We start from the raw sequence: 23,642 nt of genomic DNA, 5'->3' as shown, positions 1-23,642 counted from the left end.
CAGAAGGGTGCCAACACCAGTCTCAGAAGGATAAAGGATAAAAGGTAACGTAGGAACAGGATGTGCCAACAAAGGAGCAGAAACAAAGGCAGCCTTGAGACTCTCAAAGGCCTTAATGGACTCTGGAGACCAACTCTGTGGGTTACCGTCCTTTCTGGTCATATCAGTCAAGGACTTGACCAGAGATGAGAAGTTATGAATAAACTTCTGATAATAGTTGGCAAAGCTCAGGAAACGCTGCAGAGGACGTAAACCCACGGGTCGGGGCCACTGTAGGACTGCCAAAAGTTTATCTGGGTCCATCAGAAAACCAGCAGTGGAAATGACATAACCCAGGAATTTAACCTGTTCACGATGGAACTCGCACTTCTTCAGTTTACAATAGAGATTGTTCTCTCTTAGTTTCTGAAGCACACGACAGACATCTGTGTGGTGGCTCTCCAGGGACTTGGAAAATATGAGGATATCATCGAGATAAACCACCACACATAACTGCAACAAATCTCGGAGGACATTGTTAATTAATTCCTGGAAAACTGCTGGGGCGTTACAAAGGCCAAAAGGCATTACGAGGTACTCATAATGGCCTGTTTTGGTATTAAACGCAGTTTTCCACTCGTTGCCCTCCTTAATCCTCACGAGATTGTATGCCCCTCTCAAATCAATCTTCATAAAAACCATTGCTCCCTTGAGGTGGTCAAATAACTCTGTAATCAATGGAATCAGATAGGCATTCTTAATCATGAAATTATTGAGACCCCTATAATCAATACAAGGTCTCAGTTCACCGCTCTTCTTCTTCACAAAGAAGAAACCAGCACCAGCAGGAAACGAGGAATTGTGGATGAAACCTTGAGAAAGTGCTTCTGCAACATACTTCTGCATGGCCTTATCTTCCAAGACCGACTAAGGGTAAACCCAGCCACGAGGGGGTATGGAACCAGGTTGAAGGTCAATTGCACAATCATACGGCCGGTGTGGAGGCAAACTACCAGCTTGACCTTTGTCAAAGACATCATTAAAATCTCGGTACTCCTCCAGCAGGGAGGAGAGTGAAGAGGTGCACAGGACCTTGGCTACCTTCTGGAAGCATGTCTCACTGAATTGTGGTGACCAGGAGAGAACCTCAGCATGGAGCCAATCAAAAGAGGGGTTGTGCCTCTGTAACCAAGGATAACCAATAACCAGCGGAAACTTAGGTGAGGAAATAACCTGGAAGTGGATTATCTCATGGCGAAGAGCCCCTACGGCCATGGACAACTGAACCGTCTCATGAGTCACATGGGCAGGCTGTAGAGGTCTCCCATCAAGAGCCTCAGTGGCAAGTGGAGTGTCACACAGCTGCACCAGGATTGAGTGCTTCGATACAAAGGTATCATCAATGAACAGGCCTGCAGCCCCAGAGTCGATTAGAGCCTGTATCTTGATGGACGACTCAGCCCAAGAAAGGGTGACCAAAACCAGGGGCTCCCCAGTTATGCAGTTCCTTCTGCATAACTGGGGATGAAACAACGTCACTTAAGGTCTGTCCATGACATGACCTCAAGGTTCGGGCATTCCCTGGACGGGTAGGACAAGACTTCAAAAAGTGACCTGCCTGGCCACAATAAAGGCACAATCTCTCCCTCCTCATAAAGGCTCTTCTCATCCGCAGAGAGACGCATGAAGCCCAAGCGCATGGGTTCATCTTCACTGACCGACTTGGTACCAGAAGGCATGGGAGGTGAGGGAGGCATGGGTGGGACTGCAAAGCTCGGAGGCAAACGTACAGGAGGCTTCTGCAAGCGCTCCTTAAAAGAGAGTCTTTCTCTGAGTCTGGAGTCAATGAGGTTGACAAACGTGATCAACTTCTCCAGCTCAGTGGGAAAATATCTCAGGCTGCTATCTCATCCTTGATGTAATCCGAGAGACCATGAGAAAAAGCAGTCACGAGGGCCTCATTGTTCCAAGCGACCTCTGCTGCCAGAGTACAGAATTCAATGGCGTAGTCGGCAACAGTTCTCATACTCTGTTTGATGCACATCAGGCACTTGGCAGCAGAAGCGGAGCGTGCGGGAACGTCAAATACCCCTTTAAAGGAGGCCACAAACTCAGGGTAACTCAAGACAACAGACATAGAGACATCTCCCATAGAGGTTTTGCCCAGGCCAAGGCTCTCTCAGAAAGCAAAGATATCACAAAACCTACTTTGCTTCTGTCCTTGGGAAACGCCTGGGGCAGCACCTCAAAGTATATCTCAACCTGGTGGAGAAACCCTCTTCATTGAACTGGATCATGCCCAAATCGCTGTGGAAGCGGAGCAGAACCAGACATACCTCTTATAGAGGTAATACTCGAGGCGGGGGCCTGCACAGAGACTGGCGCAGCGGCAGGGACGGCCTGCAACTCAGGTTGTACCAGAGCAGCCACAGTGGGAGATTCCAGGTGAGCCATGCGACTCAGGAGCATTTGTAACGATATGGCAAACTGATCCATGTGGTGATCTTGCTTATCCAATCTTGAAAAAATATTACCAACAAGTGGATTGACTGTATCTTCTGAATTCATGGCCTTCGCCTACGGTCAGAAACCATGAAATCAGACTGAGACAGAAGTACAGTTAAATCACGCTTGTTTAATAATAAAAGTAAAAAGAACAAACGTAGTCAAAACATAGCCAAAGTTCAGTAACCGGAACGGATAGTCAGCCAAGCAGAAGTCAGGGATCAAAGTAGTGGAACAGCAAGCAGGATCTAGAGCCAGAAGGGATGTCAGCAAAGCCAGTCTTTTAACAGGAACACAGGAGATAGTTTCTTGTGATGGACTGGACGGCTTAAGGACTGACGAGCAGGATCATCAACAGCTGGGTAACTGTGGAGAGAGATGGGAGCTGGCAATTAGCTGACAGCTGAGCGGCCAGCTCAGAGAAGGTAAGGCTGAGCCCAGTCTTGACACATAGTCATTTTCATAGTAAATTAATTTTGTGGAGCACTACTTGTTGGTCTAAGCTGTAGACTGCCCCATTACTTGTAGTTTAATTTGTATTTTTCTCAAGACAGATATTTATTAGTATTTGAAGGAAACTCCTTGAAGTATTGCTACTTTGGTGTTTGTTAATTCTGCTCTGAAACACCACGTTGATTCAACAGATTCCTCCTTGAAGCTGTCCCTTTCCTTATTGGAAAATAGGCCTCTGCTCAGGCATTGATTTTTTTGAAAATCCATTGGTTATTTTCATAGTGGCTTTTCCTACCCTTCCATTAGACTGCTGCCAGATATCATAGGCTAATGTGTGAAACACACAGACAGTGTGAAAGTGCCCTAAGATAAAAAGCCTACTGTGTGTAGGTTAATACTTAGCTGAGCCCCATGTCTGTCCAGCGATGTCCACATGTCCCTTGGCCTCCCTGGACTCTCCCTTCTGACTGGTTCAGACACAGCAGCGGCACCATTGGCTCCCGTTGCTGTCAATCAAAGTCAGTTAGCCAATCAGGAGAGAGAGGGGTTGGGGCATATGGACAAATGGAGCTGCAGCTCAGATGCCCCCATAGCAAGCTGCTTGCTGTGGGGGCACTCAACAGGAGGTAGGGGCCAGGAGCAGCAAAGAGGCACCTGAGAAGAGAAGGATCCAGGCTGCTCTGTGCAAAACCATTTCATAAAGCAGGTAAGTATAACATACTTATTATTTTTTTAAAAACAAGAATTTATAATCACTTTAAGAGGCCACAATTGATAGAACAATGTAAAATTGGCCATCAGAAGGACAGTTTTAGATGGACACTGTTATTGCACTTAGTTTTTTTTTCTTTCAAATGGTGCAGCAGTGTGCTGCAAACAAAAGATAGCTCCAGGAAAAGATGGTCAGTAACAAGTGATTTTTCCACCTTAACCTTCCTGGCGGTATGATTATTTCAGATTTTAGGTGCTGAAAGCGGTACCATTATTTTGCATGGAAATTTGGCATTTTATATTGTAGGCCTGTAATTCTTAGGAATAACTTACTGAAATCTGTCCAAATAAGAGTCTAGTAGACATTCTGGGTATGATAAAGTTTGAAACACAAAATCATAAATTATAATATAATAAATAACTATAAATAATAACAAATAATAATATAATAGTAATAATACTTTTTATTCAATAAATTTTAGTAAATAATATAATAAAAAACACTGACATTTTTTTTGGCCAAACAAGAGTGCAATATTAGTAGTCATATTGCTTCAGTAAACATCTCGGGTATGGAAAATTTTAAAACATGGTACAGCACTAAGTCTGACGTCACAGTCAGGACAGTAGAACTGGGTTTCTTTTCTGATTTTCCTTCCAGTGTCGTCACGCTTAAAGCAGCAAACCACATACATCCTTGTGGGTGCTGCCTTCTTTTCCGTTGGTGGAATGTGGTCCTTAAAGTGTCGACCTGTCAGGCGTTCCAGGTTCACAACGACAGCAGCACGACGTCCAGATTCTTTACAGTGGTTGGTGTTTGGTGCTTGAGAAATATAAGTTTGGCAACTTTCCAAACAAAGTCCGCATGAACCATAGGCCTGTCACTCTTTTTTTTAGAAGAATAAAAGCGTTCCACAGGCACTGTTCAAGAAGATGCCTGGAGATTTTTTCGTAATTTTTTTGCTTTCTCATAGCAGGATAAAAAGTCATGGCCTGGTCAGCTCTGTCAACACCTCCCATGGTGTTGTTGTAGTCCATCACTTGTGGTTTCATTACATCTTTTCCACCTTATGTACCATGGCAGTAGAGGTGTTGTGAATGGTACTCATTAGGCACACATCTTTTTTGTCGCGCCATCTCAGTGCCATCATTTTGCCTTTCTGCCAGGCAACTATTTCTCCTGCCTTGAGCTTTTTATTGCCAAAAGTTGGCGGTATGTCACGCCGGTTAGCTCTTATGCCCTGTACACACGGTCGGACTTTCCGACGGAAAATGTGCGATTGGAGCTTGTTGTCGGAAATTCCGACCGTGTGTGGGCTCCATCGGACATTTTCCAGTGGATTTTCCAACACACAAAGTTTGAGAGCAGGCTATAAAATTTTCCGACAACAAAATCCGATCTCGTCAATTCCAACCGTGTGTGGACAATTCCGACGCACAAAGTGCCACGCATGCTCAGAAGAAATTCCGAGATGGAACAGCTCGGTCTGGTAAAATTAGCATTCGGAATGGATAGAGCACTTTCGTCAGGCTGCAATGTTTAAAATTGTTTATTACAGCGCACTCTCTTCTTCTTTATAATGTGAGAACAATTAAGTAGTTTTGCTGCTCATATTCACACAGACGTCTCACAAACTTCTTTCTTTATTATTTCTCGTGATTCCCTCAATATATTTTGATTTGTCACATCTGACAAAAAAGATATATATTATTTTTTTTTGGTTTGTGTTTTTTTCAAGGCTGATCTTTTTTTTTTTTTTTTTTTTTACTCCAGAATATTTTGGTGTGTGTTTTGTGTGTCAAGTTACCCCAACACCATTATTATCTTGTATTATTTAATCTCAAGAAGATTGCTTGGTGTTGGTGTCCCTTGTTAATTTGACATTGTAGTTTAGAAATGTACCTGAATCCTCACAAACAAACTGTCCTTTTTGAAGGAAAACACACATAGGCGAGTATAATTGAAACAAAAATGTCTTTATTAAGGGCTCAGAACCAAACAAAGAGGGAGGCAATGCTGGAGAAAGAACATAAATTGGCGAAGCCTTTGACCCCCAGGGCACACATCAATTATTTTACATCAAAATTGGTGGCCTGAGGAGTCCATACTTAAGGGAGTGCAGTCTGGTCCAGATGTCCAAGAGATCATGAACATGAGCAGCAGATGACATGTATGTTCCCAGGCTGTGGTACTACAAGAGGCTGCATATTTTGCCATACCAGACTGAACCCAGGGCCATCACTCTCTGGTCTTCCTTCCATGCTTCCTTCCCCGCTGTGGCTCTGGTGTTGGAAGTGTGGCAGGAGGAGGAGTAGGACCTGGAGGAGGAGGAGAAGGAGGAGGAGGAGGACCTGGAGGAGGAGGACTATGAGTGAGATGACAAATGTGGTTTGCACATGTGAGTTGGCCCCTCAACCCCTTATTTAGAGCTTCCAAAATTAAAAACTCACATAGGAGTCATTGGCACTCCTCCATCTGCATCATTTTGCATGCAGTTATGGTGGCAAAGTCCTCCTCCACACTGTGGGGTGTTCTGAGGGCCTCAGTAGCCTTCCAAAATAGGCCTATGGCAGCCTCCTCCAGGTTACTCCTCTTCCTGCCACTTTGTCTTTTAAGGCGGAGGGTAGGGACCTGGGTATCAGGCAGCCTGCTTGGCCCAGCCACCTCCTGGCTGAGACTTCCCTGTGTATGAAAAAGGGACATGGTTTTAGTTTTTGCTTAATCAATCACAATCAGAAATTAGTACTCCAAACTAACATCTATTTAACATCATTGATTGGACAACCAGCAATATTTAGAAGAATGCTATACCTGGCTCAAGCTGGGCTCCTCCACATGTTGCTGCCTGGAAGGCCCAGGTTGGGCGTCAGAAGCCTCAGCTGGGGGGGGGAGGAAGCGTGGAAGGAAGAGTGGAGAGTGCTGGCCTGGGTTCAGTCTGACCTGCCAGAAAATGCAGTCTGTCATAGTACCACAGCCTGGGGACATATACGTCATCTGTTGCTCCTGATCTCTGGGAATCCTGGACCTTCTTGCGGTCCCTTAGATAAGTGCTCCTCAGGCCACCAATTAGGATCTTCAAATAGGTGATGTCTGCCGTGGGGATCACCGACTTCACAAATTGCAGCAAATTATCCAGCGCTGCCTTCCTCTTTGTTTGGTTCTTATATTCAGGGTGGTTTATCTGCCACAGACAGGGCAGCTCCCTGAACATATCTATGAAGATTGGCATAAAGTCATGATCCTTCAAGATATCCATTTTAACTGCAAAACACAACACAAGACAAACCCTAATGTCAGCCTAAAGTCTTCTAAACTTGTCCAAATACAGGCCTCAATCTAGAAGCAGTATAGGCCCAATTGTAAATCTTACCTTTGTTGTCACGATCGGCGCCTCAATTACTCCTGAAACTCCGCCCGCTCCTGACGTTCTTTCTAGTCTATTCCCCGCCCCTTCTCGTTCGTCGCAGTGGGGAAGAGCACATGGACGAGACACAGCAGGTGTCTGATAATTACACCAACGAGGAGGAGGAGGAGGAAAGCCCGGACCCAGAAACGTCCCGATCCAGAAGGAGACGATTTAAGGCATCAAATATGTCCTTTGTGGAGATGGTGGAGATGGTCGACATCCTGAAGAAGGCCGACTATGACAGGAAGTATGGACCTTACCCCAACCCCAATGTCCAAAAGGCCAGGATCATGGCGAAAGTGGTCAAGAGTCTGCACCAGAATTTCGGGGTACGGCGATCCAAGGATCAGCTCAGGAAGCGGTGGTCGGACCTCAAAATCAGGGAGCATGAGCAGTACAGAAGGATCAGGAGAGTGCTGCAAAAAAGTAAGTAGTTGTGCTGTGTTCCTATTCTTTCTTTTTATTACGTTTGTGCTGCTCCATGTGCTTTTCTTTACTGTACAGTTTAAAATGGCAACTTTCATGTTCATGGGCACATTATTCGTTCGTATGAAACATTGTTTGTTCAGGCTAGAAAACACCATTGTTTTAGCCATATGCATTTTAATACATTTTTTAGGGCCTATTTCTCTTAAAATAATTTTGTTGTGTAGATGGGTTTGTAACTAGAATGTAATGCAAACTAGATTCTGTGTGAGGACAGGACACTGAGCAGCTGTTTACACATCTGGACACAGGAGCACTAGTGTGGGACACCAGAACACCCTTTTTATTAGGGGGCCCACACAGGTGCTCCAGTGTATACTATAGGGGTGTCTCCATCTGAGAAGCTTGTACAAAACAGGTAAGTATTCAAGCTTGACAAAGGACAAAAATTTTTCTTCTTCTTGGAACTCTGATAAAAGAGACAATTGTACCCCACTTCCAAGCAATGTTTCATATTCCGATTTCTGCCATCAAATATCTGTGTGCTAAGTATACCGAATTTTTTTTACATAGGGGAGAAAAGACTCGGAGGACACCCCTCATCCGAGGAGACCACAGACCCCCCACCTCAGGAAGAAGTGGAGACCCACCAAAGACAACAGGAGGGGGAGGAGGAAGGAGGTGGTGTAAATTGTCACCACAACAGGTGGGTGTCTGCGACCACAGGGTCAGGTAAGAGATGGATGCCGTCATATTTATAATACATGGTGTGTTTTTGTTTCTCTGTTTTTAGGTGATCGTGATGTTGTGATTCCAGGTCATTTCACCTCTGAAAGTACACAGATCCTGATCGGGGAGATTATGGGGTGTAATAGGGACTTGGAAAACATCCAGAAAAACATCAATGATGTTCAACAAAAAATGAAGAACATAATTGATGTTTTAGGGAGAGTTTAAAACCCCTCCAAATCCTTTCCCTTTTTTGTGGTTTTTGGGATTAAAAAATTTCTAACAATTTTTGACATATTCGAGAAAAGCCAAATTTTGAAGATGCACACAGTGTGTCAACATGTGCTATCTGCCATCACGGGAGATCAATGTATGCATTTTGGGGGTGCAACCCCTTCCTCAATAATAAAGTATCTGGGAGGAAGGGGTTGCACCCCCAAAACACGTTCCTTGATCACCCGTGATGGCAGCTAGCACATGTCTAACAATTTTTGACATATTCGAGAAAAGCCAAATTTTGAAGATGCACACAGTGTGTCAACATGTGCTATCTGCCATCACGGGAGATCGATGTATGCATCCCCCAAAACACGTTCCTTGATCACCCGTGATGGCAGCTAGCACATGTTGACATTCGGCAATTTGTGTGCATCTTCAAAATTTGGCTTATCTCGAATTTAAGAATATCAAACACAGTTTACAAATCCTCATGTCTGATATTGCCTTCAATTTTTTTAAAAGTTGAACTTTGTACTTTCCAGATTTGTGTCTTCCTTGTTGGTATTAAACATGCCTGTTTTACCTTAAATGAACATTTCTACTTTTAGTAATGTGACCCAAAAAATAGTTATACAACAAACATGTTGGTTTGTTTTAAAACCCTTTTCTAAATGCACATGTGATTGTGCTGGTATTAAAAAGATTGATAATCAAGAATGTGTGGATTATTGTTTCAACGCTCCACTTTTGTTGTGCTCAAATTGGTCTTTTCTGTGACAATGGAGGTTATTTCCTAAGGGAAAATCCACTTTGCACTACAAGTGCAGTTTCAGTGCAGTTTCAAGTGCACTTGTAGTGCAAAGTGTCTTTGCCTTTAGTAAATAACACCCTACAGTGCTTTGTAATGTTACACAATCACGCCATTTTCAGGACTCACCACATTTCTGTCAGGGTCAGCTAAAAGAAGCACAAGCAGTAAATGTCACCAAAGATTTTAGTAGTTAAAATGATTTGTTTATTTTAAAAATGTTTCAGACATTGTCTGGCATATTGATGGCCCCCCTACCCGCAAAGTAATCAAGGTATCTAAGACGGACCTCACGGGCACTCAGGGGGGGGAAGCCAGGACGGCCACTTTCAAGCGCCGTCAGAGTTGGTTCATTATGAATTCTGGCCTCAGGCCCAACTGAGGCAGCATAGCTGGCAGAATTTTGCCTTAAAAAGTTGTGTAGAACACAGCACGCCAGGATGATATGATTCAGTTTGTACTCCGCCATGTGTATGGGTGTAAGAAATAGGCGGAACCAGCTGGCCATGATTCCAAATGTGTTTTCCACCACTCTTCTGGCTCTGGCCAGCCGGTAATTAAAAACCCTCTGGTCCGGGGTGAGCGTCCTCATAGGGAATGGCCGCATAAGATGGTCCCCCAGCGCAAACGCTTCATCCGCAACAAAGACGAATGGGAGTCCTTCCACATTGTCTTCTGGAGGTGGCAAGTCCAACCTGCCATTCTGGAGATGCCTGTAGAACTCTGTCTGGGTGATGACTCCACCATCGGACATCCGGCCATTCTTCCCCACCTCCACATACAGGAACTCATAAGTAGCCGACACCACCGCCAACATCACAATACTATTAAACCCCTTGTAGTTGTAATAGTATGACCCCGAGTTGGGTGGTGGGACGATGTGGACGTGTTTCCCATCAATTGCCCCTCCGCAGTTAGGAAAGTCTCACCCCTGGGCAAAGTGGGAGGCCACAGTTTGCCATTCCTGTGGCGTGGAAGGAAACTGTGGAGTCAAGCAATAAAAAAAATTAATCATTTTGCACCTAAACAGGGAAAGCAGATTAGACACAAACATTCTTGCCCAACATCAGTATAATATTTATTTTAGGGAGTTTTGAAAGACCAAGGTATAAGGTCCACCTATCAGATTCCCCCCCCTCTCATGGGCCATTTCGAACATTTTTGGGGGGGGGATCTTTTGGACAGGTAACCCTCTTCACTTGAGAGATGAATGCCTAAATAATGTGTATTACTTTGGTCAGCCCCTCCTTACTTACACTATTGACAGCCCACTGGACAGGTAAGAAGTGTCATAATACAAAGATATAAATACACACTGTACACATTTTAGCACATTTGGACATTCTGCTATTACCTATCAAGATCATAATAATATACCAAAAATTTAAACAGTACCATTTGAGAGTATACAGGAAGGCCCTTGCACTACATGCTTTGGGGAATTCATCCATAAATCTGACCACAAAAGAGATGGCTATAGTGTGTATGGGTTTGGCAAAGTCAGCAGATAGATGATTGAGGATAGATAGAGAATTGGTATCAGCTGACTTAGCAGTTGGGGGAAGGGAGGGTTCCAAATAATTTGGGGACCCCAAAAAAAAGCCTCTGGAACTCTGCCTGAATTTAAAGCACAAATCACATTTTTACACATTTTAGGGGGTATTTAGGGTAAAGCACTACTATGGTGCTGATAAAATACATTGTTAAGTGACTACATGAGGTGAATATAGGGCCAGGAGACCATGCTGGGGAGGTAAGTGAAGGTAAATATGTATGAAGGACAAAAAAAAAATTTACATAACAATCCAGCATGCATGAGGACAAAGGGGACGTTCACAGCATATTACAATCATGGTCATTAGGGAATGAGGAAAGAAATACATTACATTAGCAAACATTATATACAATAAAATGTGATATTAAAGGATAAAAATCTTACTTTAATATAGTCCTTCTGCAGGACCTGGATGATGGCAGACCGGTGAAATACGGGGTCCGTCATCCGGAGAAAGTTCCTGAAACCATCAGGATTATTCTCACGGATCTCACGGAGCAAAGGCATGTGACAGAACTGGTCACGCTGGAGCAACCAATTCTTGGTCCATGAACTCCTCCCCACCCTGTTCATGGACTGGACTTGTGTCAAGGTAAGGACCCCAACACCAAGCCCCCGCACAGCACGAACTCTACGAGGAGTATGTATACACAACATGACTAGAAAACGGTCGGCTGCTCAGAACGAAGTAACAGAATGCACTGAAGAACTGCAAGGCCTGTGAAGAGCGATCTGAAAAACAGCAACGAGTGGACAAGATCGCACAGAATGATCCAATACGAACTGACTGCACGCACTGAAGAGCAGATACAAACCCACAAGCACAAACTTAACAGTAGAAAACTATCTGAAAACCACGAGTCTGAAAAAGCGCAAATCGTCTCTCACCAAACTTTTACTAACACGAGATTAGCAAAAGGAGCCTAAAGGGTGCCGCGCTTGGTTCAGAACTGCCCTTTTCTAGTCTCGTTGTACGTGGTGTATGTCACTGCGTTCTTGGCAATCGGAAATTCCGGCAACTTTGTGCGACCGTGTGTATGCAAGACAAGTTTGAGCCAACATCTGTCGGAAAAAATCCATGGATTTTGTTGTCGGAATGTCCGATCAATGTCCAATCGTGTGTACGGGGCATTACAGTCCCGTATGCATCCGTCTTGTGCTGTAGAAGGAACTCATAGAGTTCTGGAGAAGTGTAAAAATGATCTGTGGTTACACAGTACCCCTGATTCAGCAATGGCTCAATCAAAGTAAGAACAGAAGCGGTTGCCATTCCATAATCACTGAATCTTTCGTTGAATTTGGTCCCTTTCCCGGTGTAAAGGACCAAATTCCATATGTAACCAGTGCTGGCTTCACAGAGCATGAATGATTTTATGCCAAATCGTGCTCTCTTAGATGCGATGTACTGTATCCAGCTAAGTCTTCCTTTGTAGGCCATTAGACTTTCGTCGATACTGATGTCTCTGTCTGGTACATAGGTCTGCTGGAAATTTTTCGGAATAATTTGATATACCTCCCAAATCTTTTTCAGTTTTGGAGCTGGATGAGAAGTCTCATCAAATTCTTAATTATTTTGAAAGTGCAGATATTTCATTATGAGAGAAAATTTGTACTCCGACATAATGGTGCCAAAAAAAGGAGTGGCTAGTAATTTGTTGGTTGTCCAGTACCACTTCTGCAGGCGTTTCCCCACCACTCCCTGAAGAATAATTAGGCCCAGAAACTTCCAGATGTCCTCTTTGGTCACTGGTTCCCACTTTCTGCTCCTTGAAAACCTCTGAGGTATAGCAGCTTGTTGCTCCTGGTACCGATTTGTCTCCGTAACAATTTTTTCTATAACCTCATCAGTCAAAAAGAGTTGGAGGTATCCCAAGGGGCTGTCATCAGGGCCGATCCTAGTCGGGTGCACAGGGTGCTCCGCACCCGGGCGCCGCAGAGGTGGGGGTGCCGAAGCTCCAGAGTGCGAAACTCCGGAGTGCTCCCCTTCCTCCTCCTCATCTGTGTCCAGAGGCGGAGGCGGATCCGCCGGCAACTGACAAGAGCGCATACCGCTCCCGCTGTCCCTGGAGTCCGTGCTGGGTACCGCAGTGGAGCCTAGTACCGGAACACGTATCGGTACTAGGCTCCACTAATCTTTCTGTCCAGTGTGTGTGGAGTCTCCTGTCTGCCCCGCCCCCTTTGTGTGTGTCAGCTCTTCCCCCATAGGCGGTGAGATGAGAGGCTTCTGGGTTGGCCGGAGCTGCTGCCAATCATCGAGTGCACTCCCAGAAATGCTCTCCGAATTCCGCCCTCCTAGTAACCAAAGATGCCATATATCTGGAGCTGGAGGTCCCAAGAACACCAGAGTTGGCCCTGCTGGGCATTCATGAGGATGAGCAGAGGCCACATCATAGTAAACTCCTGATCTCCTATCTTTTGTTTTATGCCAGGAAGGAGATTCTTTGTAGATGGTCCTCCTCATCCCTCCCCAATATATCGACGTGGGAAGAAAAGGTCAATGCGGCCCTACCCCTATACAAATTGACCTATATTAACAGGGGCTGCCCTTGGAAGTTTGAGAAAGTGTGGGCATCCTGGATAAATTAGTAACCACAGTTGGAGGCACTGAAGTTTCCTCCCTCCCGGCCGGGTGGATAGAGGATATTACTGATCAGGTGTATAGGTGTGGTTGGCTTGGTTCTCCGCTCCCCCACCTGTTTTTCTCCCCTGACCTGTCCCCCCCCCCTTCCATCCCCCCCTCCTTCTCCCTCCCCCACGGGTCAAACTTACTCTTTTCTTTTGATTTTTATTTTCTTATATATCCATCATCACATGAAAAGTGGTTGAAGATACCATGAACTGACGTGTAATACACATATTGTTTTGTAATGTAATGATAAGTATAAGTATTATGGCTGGTGGCCAAGTAATATAAGATGCAACTCAGTTGATGTATTGTACTGTGATTATATACGCCTGTACTTGTGTATTCAATTTGTATGAAATATTATTGTTTTCAATAAAGCACTCCTGATTGTTAAAAAAAAAAAAGATGCCACATATGCCCCGCCCCCGCAATGTGCTTCTGCTCCCAGCGCGCCCGAGCAGGGAGCTATTGGACAGGTACTGAATGGGGACACCTGCTGTGGGGGGGCTCTGATGGGGGACACCTGCTGTGGGGGGCTCTGATGGGGAGACCTGCTGTGCAGGGACTCTGATGGGGGACACCTGCTGTGGGGGGGCTCTGATGGAGGGACACCTGTTGTGGGGGGGCTCTGAAGGGGGACACCTGTTGTGGGGGGGCTCTGATGGAGGACACCTGCTGTGGGGGGGCTCTGATGGAGGGACACCTGCTGTTTGGGGACACCTGCTGTAGGGGGCTCTGATGGGGAACACCTGCTGTGTGGGGGCTCTGATGGAGGGACACCTGCTGTGGGGGGACGCCTGCTGTGGGGGGGCTCTGATGGAGGGACACCTGCTGTGCGGGAGCTCTGATAGAGGGACATCTGCTGTGGGGGGGCTCTGATGGAGGGACACCTGCTGTGGGCGGAAACCTGCCATGGGGGGGCTCTGATGGAGGGACACCTGCTGTGGGGGGGCTCTGATGGGGACACCTGCTGTGGGTGGGCTCTGATGGGGGACACCTGCTATGGGGGGCTCTGATGGGGTCACCTGCTGTGGGGGGCTCTGATGGGGGACATCTGCTGTGGGGGGGCTCTAAAGGAGGGACACCTGCTGTGGGGTGCTCTGATGGGGGACACCTGCTGTGGGGGGGCTCTGATGGGGACACCTGCTGTGGGAGGCTCTGATGAGGGACACCTGCTGTGGGGGGACACCTGCTGTGGGGGGGGACTCTGAGGGGAACCCTGATGTAAGGAGGGACTCTGATGGGGACTTTGATATAAGCTGCGCATGCCGCAGGTCACTCTCTCCCCAGAATGTCCCTCATTCTCAACTTTAAAAGTTGGGAGGTATGCAGGAGCAGATCAGGGGAGGAGAGACTGTGCCACCGCCGTCCCTGTTATCAAAGGGAAGAGGGCTCTCTGTGTTTACTGCCCAGTCTCTGATCATCTCCTGTATCATGTCTGCAGTCCCTGATCGTCTCCTGTATTATGTCTGCAGTCTCTGATCATCTCCTGTACTATGTCTGTCTGCAGTCTCTGATCATCTCCTGTACCATGTCTGCAGTCTCTGACCATCTCCTGTATTATATCTGCAGTCTCTGACCACCTCCTGTATTATGTCTGCAGTCTCTGATCATCTCCTGTATTATGTCTGCAGTCTCTGACCATCTCCTGTAGTGTCTGCAGTCTCTGACCCTCTCCTGTACTATTTCTGCAGTCTCTGATCATCTCCTGTACTATGTCTGCAGTCTCTGACAGTCTCCTGTATTATGTCTGCAGTCTCTGATCATCTCCTGTATCATGTCTGCAGTCTCTGATTGTCTCCTGTATTATGTCTGCAGTCTCTGATCATCTCCTGTACTATGTCTGTCTGCAGTCTCTGATCATCTCCTGTACCATGTCTGCAGTCTCTGACCATCTCCTGTATTATGTCTGCAGTCTCTGATCATCTCCTGTATTATGTCTGCAGTCTCTGACCATCTCCTGTAGTATGTCTGCAGTCTCTGATCATCTCCTGTATTATGTCTGCAGTCTCTGACCATCTCCTGTATTTTGTCTGCAGTCTCTGATCATCTCCTGTATTATCATCTCTGTGTCTGAGTCGTAGCCATATAAACATTTGTAAAGGGGAAGAGTTAGTAAGATGACCACGCCCATGTGGGGGCACCAGAAATATTTTTGCACCCTAGGCCCTGGCTGTCATCTTCAACCTCCACTTTGATACCAGGTGCTCCGGTAAACAGGAATCTTGGGGGCGCTGCGTGCTCCGTACTGCAGTCAATCGAGCACCAAGTCCGCACATCACTGGGCACAGTCGCAGGATCAGCATTGAAATTGCTTTCCGTGCCTGATGACGAACTTCCCCAAGAATCGCTATCACTCATTTCTGCAAGCGATTCTGTATCGCTGTCGCTGTTTTCCAGCAGGTCATATGCCGCTTTTGAAGTAGAGGTACGCTTTTTTGATGCCATGGTCGCTCTGCAGTTTCCAGACAGAAAGTACAGTAAAACTGCAGGCAGGGGCACTGGACAAAGCACTGGGGGGGGGGCAAACTAAGGTCAATTTTATTTTATTCAGTAATGTAATCCAATAGGATTACAATGTATCAGTGTGTTTGTGCTTTATACATTTTGAATTTTCCGCTGGTTCCACCCCCCTGCGTTGCGACGCTCGCAGGGAATGGGAGTCAGGGCACACAGAGCACACAGTGCATAGGGAGGAAGATACAGCTGCTGTACACAGCAGGAATACATCGCGGGATCCCGGGGACAAGGTAAGTAACTTCTTCCAGGATCCAGCGATGCGATCCCGAGTGTGGCTCGGGGTTACCGCTAATGGTACTGAAATCATACCCCGAGCTACACTCGGGAATACCGCCAGGGGGTTAAGTATACATACATAAAAACAAAAAGGCCTTAGAGCAGAAAAAAGAATTGAAAGAAATGAGAAGACCTAAACACCACCCCCAAAACAAATGCCTCTTTTTAAAGGAGGGAAGTCTTACAACAAAAGAAAGAAAGATGTTTTAATGAAAAATAAGGCCATATCAACATTAAATTAAAAAAAAAAAATCTCTACACTACATGAAGACTCCAAAGTACTTCTGAAACAAAAGCCTAAATAAAAAAAGCATGCTATGAATGGGTCAGCAGTTCAAAGTAATCACTGACTTCAAATCAACCACAAAATAAAATGCAAAATAGTCCCCAATAAAATTGGCAACAAAGTGGTTGGTTAGCAATCAGAATAAAAGTAGAGTTTCTTAATTGTAAACTCACTATGCAAATTCTCAATGTTCTCTGTGCTTTCCCTATGGAGCGAATGTCAGCGAACATGTGTCCGTTGACACCCACCGACATTTGATCCTGTCAGTTAAAAACAGATGGCTGGGTATCTGTTCCCCATCTGTCTGGTGGATTGGATCGGATGACAGTTGGATAGGAATGGACAATCGCTCCATTTCCATCCAACAACCAGTAGAGGAAACGGGCTGTGTCCGTGTCCAATCTGCATCGGACATGGACCTGTCATTCGCCCGCTCAGTGCAGAGATCCCCTGCTGAGCGGACAGATCCACTGACGGACTCCATCAGTGTGAAAGGGGACTTATTGGCCCTTCTAAGCCTGCTGACCATAGTTCAAGAGCCATGCAGTGTAATATGATTTTTAAAAAATACTCCTCTGTGAACCTGCACATAAATTAGCAGAGACTGTGAATCTTGAACCTGCAGTATGCACCTTGAACTCGTGGTATGGAGGTGGTCCTCCGAGTTGCATTCTGGGAGAGGGTATTTATGGGACAGACGCCATGTTTTAGGGTTTGTTTCGTTCCACCTGCTGGCCCTCCTGGCCGACAGGTATGTGCTAGAAGTACTACCTCGTGGTCCTCCGACCGGGAGGCCCACGTCGCTGCAGCGGGGGGTGGGCCCAGAAGCCTGTCTGGGGCCTACCACAGCGGCAAAGGAATGGTCCTGGGCTGTCTGTCCTATGGGAAGAAGCTGGACAACTGAGAAGATCCCAGGGGAGGACCTGTCATGGAAGGATCATGCAGAGTGCTGGTCTGGAGAGGGGCCTGGTGACTCAGTTGGAGGACGCATCCTAAAGTAGTCCTACCGCATAGTACTGCCGGGTTGGCTTAAAGGTTCTAGTGCTGTGTTTGCTGTTCATCGTAAACCATTACATCCTGTGGCAGAGGATCGTATGGGTTTTGTTCCAATTAAGTCTGTGGCAGAGACTTTTGTTCGTGCTGCGTACTGGATGCTAGGTTAGTGAGAGAAACCTATCCAGGCGGGCAAAGATTCAACTCTAAAAAGAGAGTACATTCATCTATAAGCTTTCAGTTCCTAATACTACACTAAGAAAAGGTATTTGAACTTCCCTGCAACTCTTCTTCTACCTCTTTTCTGCTACTTCCTTCAATTTATGTTTATTAAAGCATTGGAAAAGATACTCAAGTGTCCGGTGCCTACATTGTCTGGTATTAAACTAAACGGGACCCTAGACCCGGTTCTGGTGAAATAGAGGTAACAAAGATGACCGTAACAGCCAGCAGCTCCACCGAGTTATTGCTACATGTGGGGGCGTCGTCTGGGATTGTTAGCCGCCAACTACCCGCAACCCTGAGAAGTATTTCACTGGGAGTTTACGTTGGAATAAGTTTCTGGACTTTGTCAATTTTTGAGGAGAAGAAGGGGTTAAAGTGCAGGACTTTATTTCTGACTGCGTAGGCTGTGGGTGAGAAGTTAAAGCCTGGGAGCTACATGATCAGAAGAACAAGTGGGAGGAGCCTAACCTACTTGTTGCCGCGTGGGACGCGTGTGTGTGTGTTTGTTTGGCGCCAGAGGAGAAGAGAGGCCTCGTGATGTGGCTGAAAAGATCAGAGTGCAGCCATGTCTTCTTTTCCGTTGATACCGCCAATTATGGGACCTAAGATGTTCCCTACGAGTACCGCTGCGGGTGCTATGCTGACCGGGACCCTACTGACAGATACCGGCATTCGTATGAAACCGCAGGGGAGGTTTGTTCTCTAAACAGTTGGAGATATTGAAGGGCTGGGCGTGCTTTGCCACAAGTGTGAAGGACTGGCCGTACATCTCCGTCCATTTGTTCATTGTTTGCAGTGTGGAGAATATTTGTTCATAATGGAGCAACCTACCATGTCACCCCGTGCTTATCGTGTGGACTGGGCTACAGGTATCGCCACAGTGGAAGCTTCTGCCATTGTTGTTGGAGAACAACAGGCCGTGATTTCGCCTGTTACTACCGAGAGTGTTCCTGAGGGAGATACCACTGTCACTACTTCATCAGCGGACATCACTTTATTTCTATGTCTACTACACCTATCCCCGTTGCACCTGTCCAGAGGAAGGTGGGATATGTGAAGGCTTCCCGCGGCCGTGGTCAAGGCCTACCCAGGGACTACCCGAACCGGAGCCGGACAAATACATGGATCCGGAGAAGTCCACATCAGGAACGGGTGAGAGATCAAAGGGGGACATATCTGGGACTCTGTAAATATTTGCCAGCAGAAGAGTTGAGAGACTTGGAGATAGATTCCATGTCAGATCTCTCCGGTGATGATGATTTGTTTGAGACAATGTCACAGGAACTATTGTGGGCCCAGGGCGAGGATGTTGCTTCTGCCTTGACTTTCTCAGAGTGGACAGCCATGGATTCTGGGAAGACATCACCTTGTGTGGAGCCGCACAGTACTACCAAAGAGACATTGTCTAAAGTTGCTAATTTGCTTCCGACACCCGTCGGGTCTATGGTGAGTAAATCACCGAACTCTTGTGTGCTTCCTGGTTTAGGAAAAAATAGATCTTTGCCTAAACTTGCACGTTTACAGAGAGTGCTTACCAAACGTGTTGCCACAGAATATGGTTTGGAATTTCCCTATGTTACTCAGGAAATTATGCAGGAAACTGAGGCCAACCGGGAACTGTGGTACAGTGAAGCTGTTTGGGACTATTTGTCTGTGCCAAAACCTTTTCGGAAAACTGGATATTCTGTTGCTATGGATGAACGCTTCAGTGGATGTTTCTTACACTGGAACTATGGTCGGCACATCTATGCTGACAAAGTGGTCATTTGCAGACCGGGAAAATATGATATTGTGTACTTTATCACTACAGTGGATAAACTGGGAAAGAAACTGACATTGCCAGATCCTCGGTTTTATTGGTGATTATGAACAAAGAACTTTGGGGTGTATAGTTAGAGAGTGTCAGTGTTTAGAGATCTTCGTGGTCAAGAGATAATGTTCATCTCAGCGTTTTCAAATCCAAAGACTCTTTGTTAGCTGGATTTTCTTTATAGAAAGGATGTGATTTACTTAAAAATAGGGATGGACTTCTCAAGTTACTTCAGTTCGTTTCAGTAAAAGGAAAAAATATATGGGAAGAGAGTGTCATTCTTCTTTTGGAATGAGACTTTGCTCCTAAACTGTTTAGTGAGGGTACTGTACATATTTAGTGTGTGTCTAACTTTGTTTTTTTTTTAAGGAACAATTGGATCTCCTATCAAGCTGTTAGGCTTTTCAGCTAGATAGATAGTGGGACTTGTAACAGTTCTAAATGTGTTTTCTTTTACGGATGTAAAGGTGTTGTTTTATAAATGTTACATAGTTACATAGTAGGCGAGGTTGAAAAAAGGCACAAGTCCATCAAGTCCATGTGTGATTATGTGTCAGTATTACATTGTATATCCCTGTATGTTGCGAAGGGAATTCCACATCCTTGCCGCTCTTACAGTAAAGAATCCTCTACGTAGTTTAAGGTTAAACCTCTTTTCTTCTAATTTTAATGAGTGGCCACGAGTCTTGTTAAACTCTCTTCTGTGAAAAAGTTTTATTTCTATTGTAGGGTCACCAGTACGGTATTTGTATATTGAAATCATATCCCCTCTCAAGCGTCTCTTCTCCAGAGAGAATAAGTTCAGTGCTCGCAACCTTTCCTCATAACTAAGATCCTCCAGACCCTTTATTAGCTTTGTTGCCCTTCTTTGTACTTGCTCCATTTCCAGTACATCCTTCCTGAGGACTGGTGCCCAGAACTGGACAGCATACTCTAGGTGCGGCCGGACCAGAGTCTTGTAGAGTGGGGGAATTATCGTTTTATCTCTGGAGTTAATCCCCTTTTTAATGCATGCCAATATTCTGTTTGCTTTGTTAGCAGCAGATTGGCATTGCATGCCATTGCTGAGCCTATCATCTACTAGGACCGCCAGGTCCTTTTCCATCCTAGATTCCCGCAGAGGTTCTCCCCCCAGTGTACAGATTGCATTCATATTTTTTCCACCCAAATGTATTATTTTACATTTTTCTACATTGAACCTCATCTGCCATGTAGTTGCCCACCCTATTAATTTGTTCAGATCTTTTTGCAAGGTTTCCACATCCTGCGGAGAAGTTATTGCCCTGCTTAGCTTAGTATTGTCTGCAAATACAGAGATTGAACTGTTTATCCCATCCTCCAGGTCGTTTATGAACAAACTAAATAAGATTGTTCCCAGCACAGAACCCTGGGGAACCCCACTACCCACCCCTGACCATTCCGAGTACTCCCCATTTATCACCACCCTCTGAACTCACCCTTGTAGCACCTTGTTGAACCTTATTTTGTACAGTAAACGTTTATGGGGAACTGTGTCAAATGCTTTTGCAAAATCCAGATACACCACTTCTACGGGCCTTCCTTTATCTAGATGGCAACTCACCTCCTCATAGAAGGCAAGAATGATTCTTCATGAATCCATGCCGATTACTGCTAATGATACCGTTCTCATTACTAAAATCTTGTATATAGTCCCCGTATCATCCCCTCCAAGAGTTTACATACTATTGATGTTAGGCTATCTGGTCTGTAATTCCCAGGGATGTATTTTGGGCCCTTTTTAAATATTGGTGCTACATTGGCTTTTTTCCAATCAGCTGGTACCATTCCAGTCAGTAGACTGTCTGTAAAAATTAGGAACAATGGTCTGGCAATCACTTGACGGAGTTCCCTAAGTACCCTCGGATGCAAGCCATCAGGTCCCGGTAATTTATTAATGTTAAGTTTCTCAAGACTAATCTTAATTCTTTCCTCTGTTAACCATGGAGGTGCTTCCTGTGTTGTGTCATGAGGATAAACACTGCAGTTTTGGTAACTGAAGCCCCCCCGATTCACTCGTGAAGACTGAGGAGAAGAATAAATTCAATACCCTTGCCAACCCCCATCCTTTGTGACCAGATGTCCTTCCTCATTCTTTATGGGGCCAATATGGTCAGTCCTCCCTTTTTTACTGTTTACATACTTAAAGAATTTCTTGGGATTTTTTTTGCTCTCCTCCGCTATGTGTCTTTCATGTTCTATCTTAGCCATCCTAATTTCACCCTTACATTTCTTGTTGCATTCTTTATAAAGTCTGAATGCTGAGGATGATCCCTCAACCTTGTATTTTTTGAAGGCCTTCTCCTTTGCTTTTATATGCATTTTTACATTGGAGTTAAGCCATCCAGGACTTTTGTTCACCCTTTTATATTTATTACCCAATGGGATACATTGGCTAATGCCCTTATTTAATATACTCTTAAAGCAAACCCATCTCTCCTCCGTATTCTTTGTTCCTAATATTTTATCCCAATTTATGCCTTTTACCAAGGTTTGTAGTTTAGGGAAGTTGGCTCTTTTGAAATTCAGTGTCTTTGTATTCCTTTTATGTTTCCTATTTGTGTGATTTATACTGAAACTAATTGACCTGTGATCGCTGGTACCTAAATTGCCCGTGATCAGGTCTGTATTGTTGGTAATCAGTAGATCCAGTAATGTTTTACTTCTAGTTGGTGCGTCTACCATCTGACCCATAAAATTGTCCTGCAAGACATTAAGGAACTGGCAAGCCTTAAATGAATGCGCGGTTCCCTCTGCCCAGTCTATGTCTGGATAGTTAAAACCCCCCATTATGATAACACTTCCCATCCTTGCTGCTAATCCAAATTGTGATAGGAGATCTGTCTCCACTTCCTCCCTCAGATTAGGGGGCCTATATTATTATTATTATTATTATTAGCATACTCCCAGTATTATTTTCCCCTTAGCTTCATCCCTTTGGAGCTCTACCCATAAGGATTCCACCTCCTCCCTAGCTCCCTCAGTGATGTCATCTCTCACATTCACTTGTACATTATTCTTGATATATAGGCATACCCCTCCCCCTTTTTTACCCTCTCTATCTTTGCGGTAAAGGGTATACCCTCTTCTGCTGGCTCATGAGAGCTGTTGAACCAGGTCTCTGAAATTCCCACAAAATCCAAATCCTCCTCGTACAACAGTATCTCTAGTTCACCCATCTTATCCGCCATGCTCCTGGCATTGGTGAACATGCCACATAGTTTAGACCGGTCGCATATTGTCCTCATATTGAGTATTTCGAGATTGCAACTAGGACTTGCTACCATACTTACCTTGTGTTTTTGTGCTTTGGTCAACCTACCACTAATGCCCCCAATACTACCCTCTGGAATATCTTTCACACTGACTATCTCTACCTCCGGACCCTCCCCCCCATCGCCTAGTTTAAAAACCCCTCTAACTTTTTGGCCATCTTCATTCCCAGCAGATCTGCACCCTCCTCATTTAGGTGCAGTCCGTCCCTTCTATAGTACCGGTTATCGACTGAGAAGTCGGCCAAGTCCTCCAGGAACCCTAACCCCTCCTTACTACACCAGCTCTTCAGCCACTTGTTTACTTCCCTAACCTCCCTCTGCCTTTCTGGTGTGGCTCAATGTACTAGTAGTATTCCTGAGAATACTACCTTGGAGGTCCTTTTCCTCAATTTAGCTCCTAAGTCCCTAAAATCGTTCTTTAGGACACTCCATCTGCCTCTGACTTTGTCATTGGTGCCAACATGCACCATGACAGCTGGGTCTTCCCCAGCCCCTCCCAGTAATCTGTCCACAAGATCCGCGATGTGCCGAACCCGAGCCCCCGGTAGACAACATACTGTTCAGTGCTTCAGGTATTGGTTACAGATTGCCCTCTCTGTCCTTCTAAGAATTGAGTCCCCTACCACCAGAATTTGTCTTTCCTTTCCCTTCACTGCCCCCCCACTCTCACTGGAGGAGTTATTCCCCCGTCAGCTAGGAGAGTCCCTCAGCTCCAGCAGTGCTGGTCCCTGACTGATTTCACCAATGTCATGTAATGGAGCGTACTTATTGGGATGCTCCAGTCCTGGATCAGCCTCCCTGGCACTTCCCCCTCTACCCTT

General features: G+C 45.5%; 1 protein-coding gene across 1 annotated transcript in view; it reads left to right on the top strand.

Moving 5' to 3' along the window:
* Positions 1 to 23,642, top strand: part of OPRK1 (opioid receptor kappa 1) — a 183,323-nt gene that overhangs the window by 38,883 nt on the left and 120,798 nt on the right. The window lies entirely within an intron of this gene.

Source organism: Aquarana catesbeiana, linkage group LG05 (genome assembly GCF_042186555.1).
Source record: "Aquarana catesbeiana isolate 2022-GZ linkage group LG05, ASM4218655v1, whole genome shotgun sequence".
NCBI classification, from domain to species: domain Eukaryota; kingdom Metazoa; phylum Chordata; class Amphibia; order Anura; family Ranidae; genus Aquarana; species Aquarana catesbeiana.
Note: the sequence above shows the minus strand (reverse complement) of the source record. Positions and strands in the feature narration are given on the sequence as shown.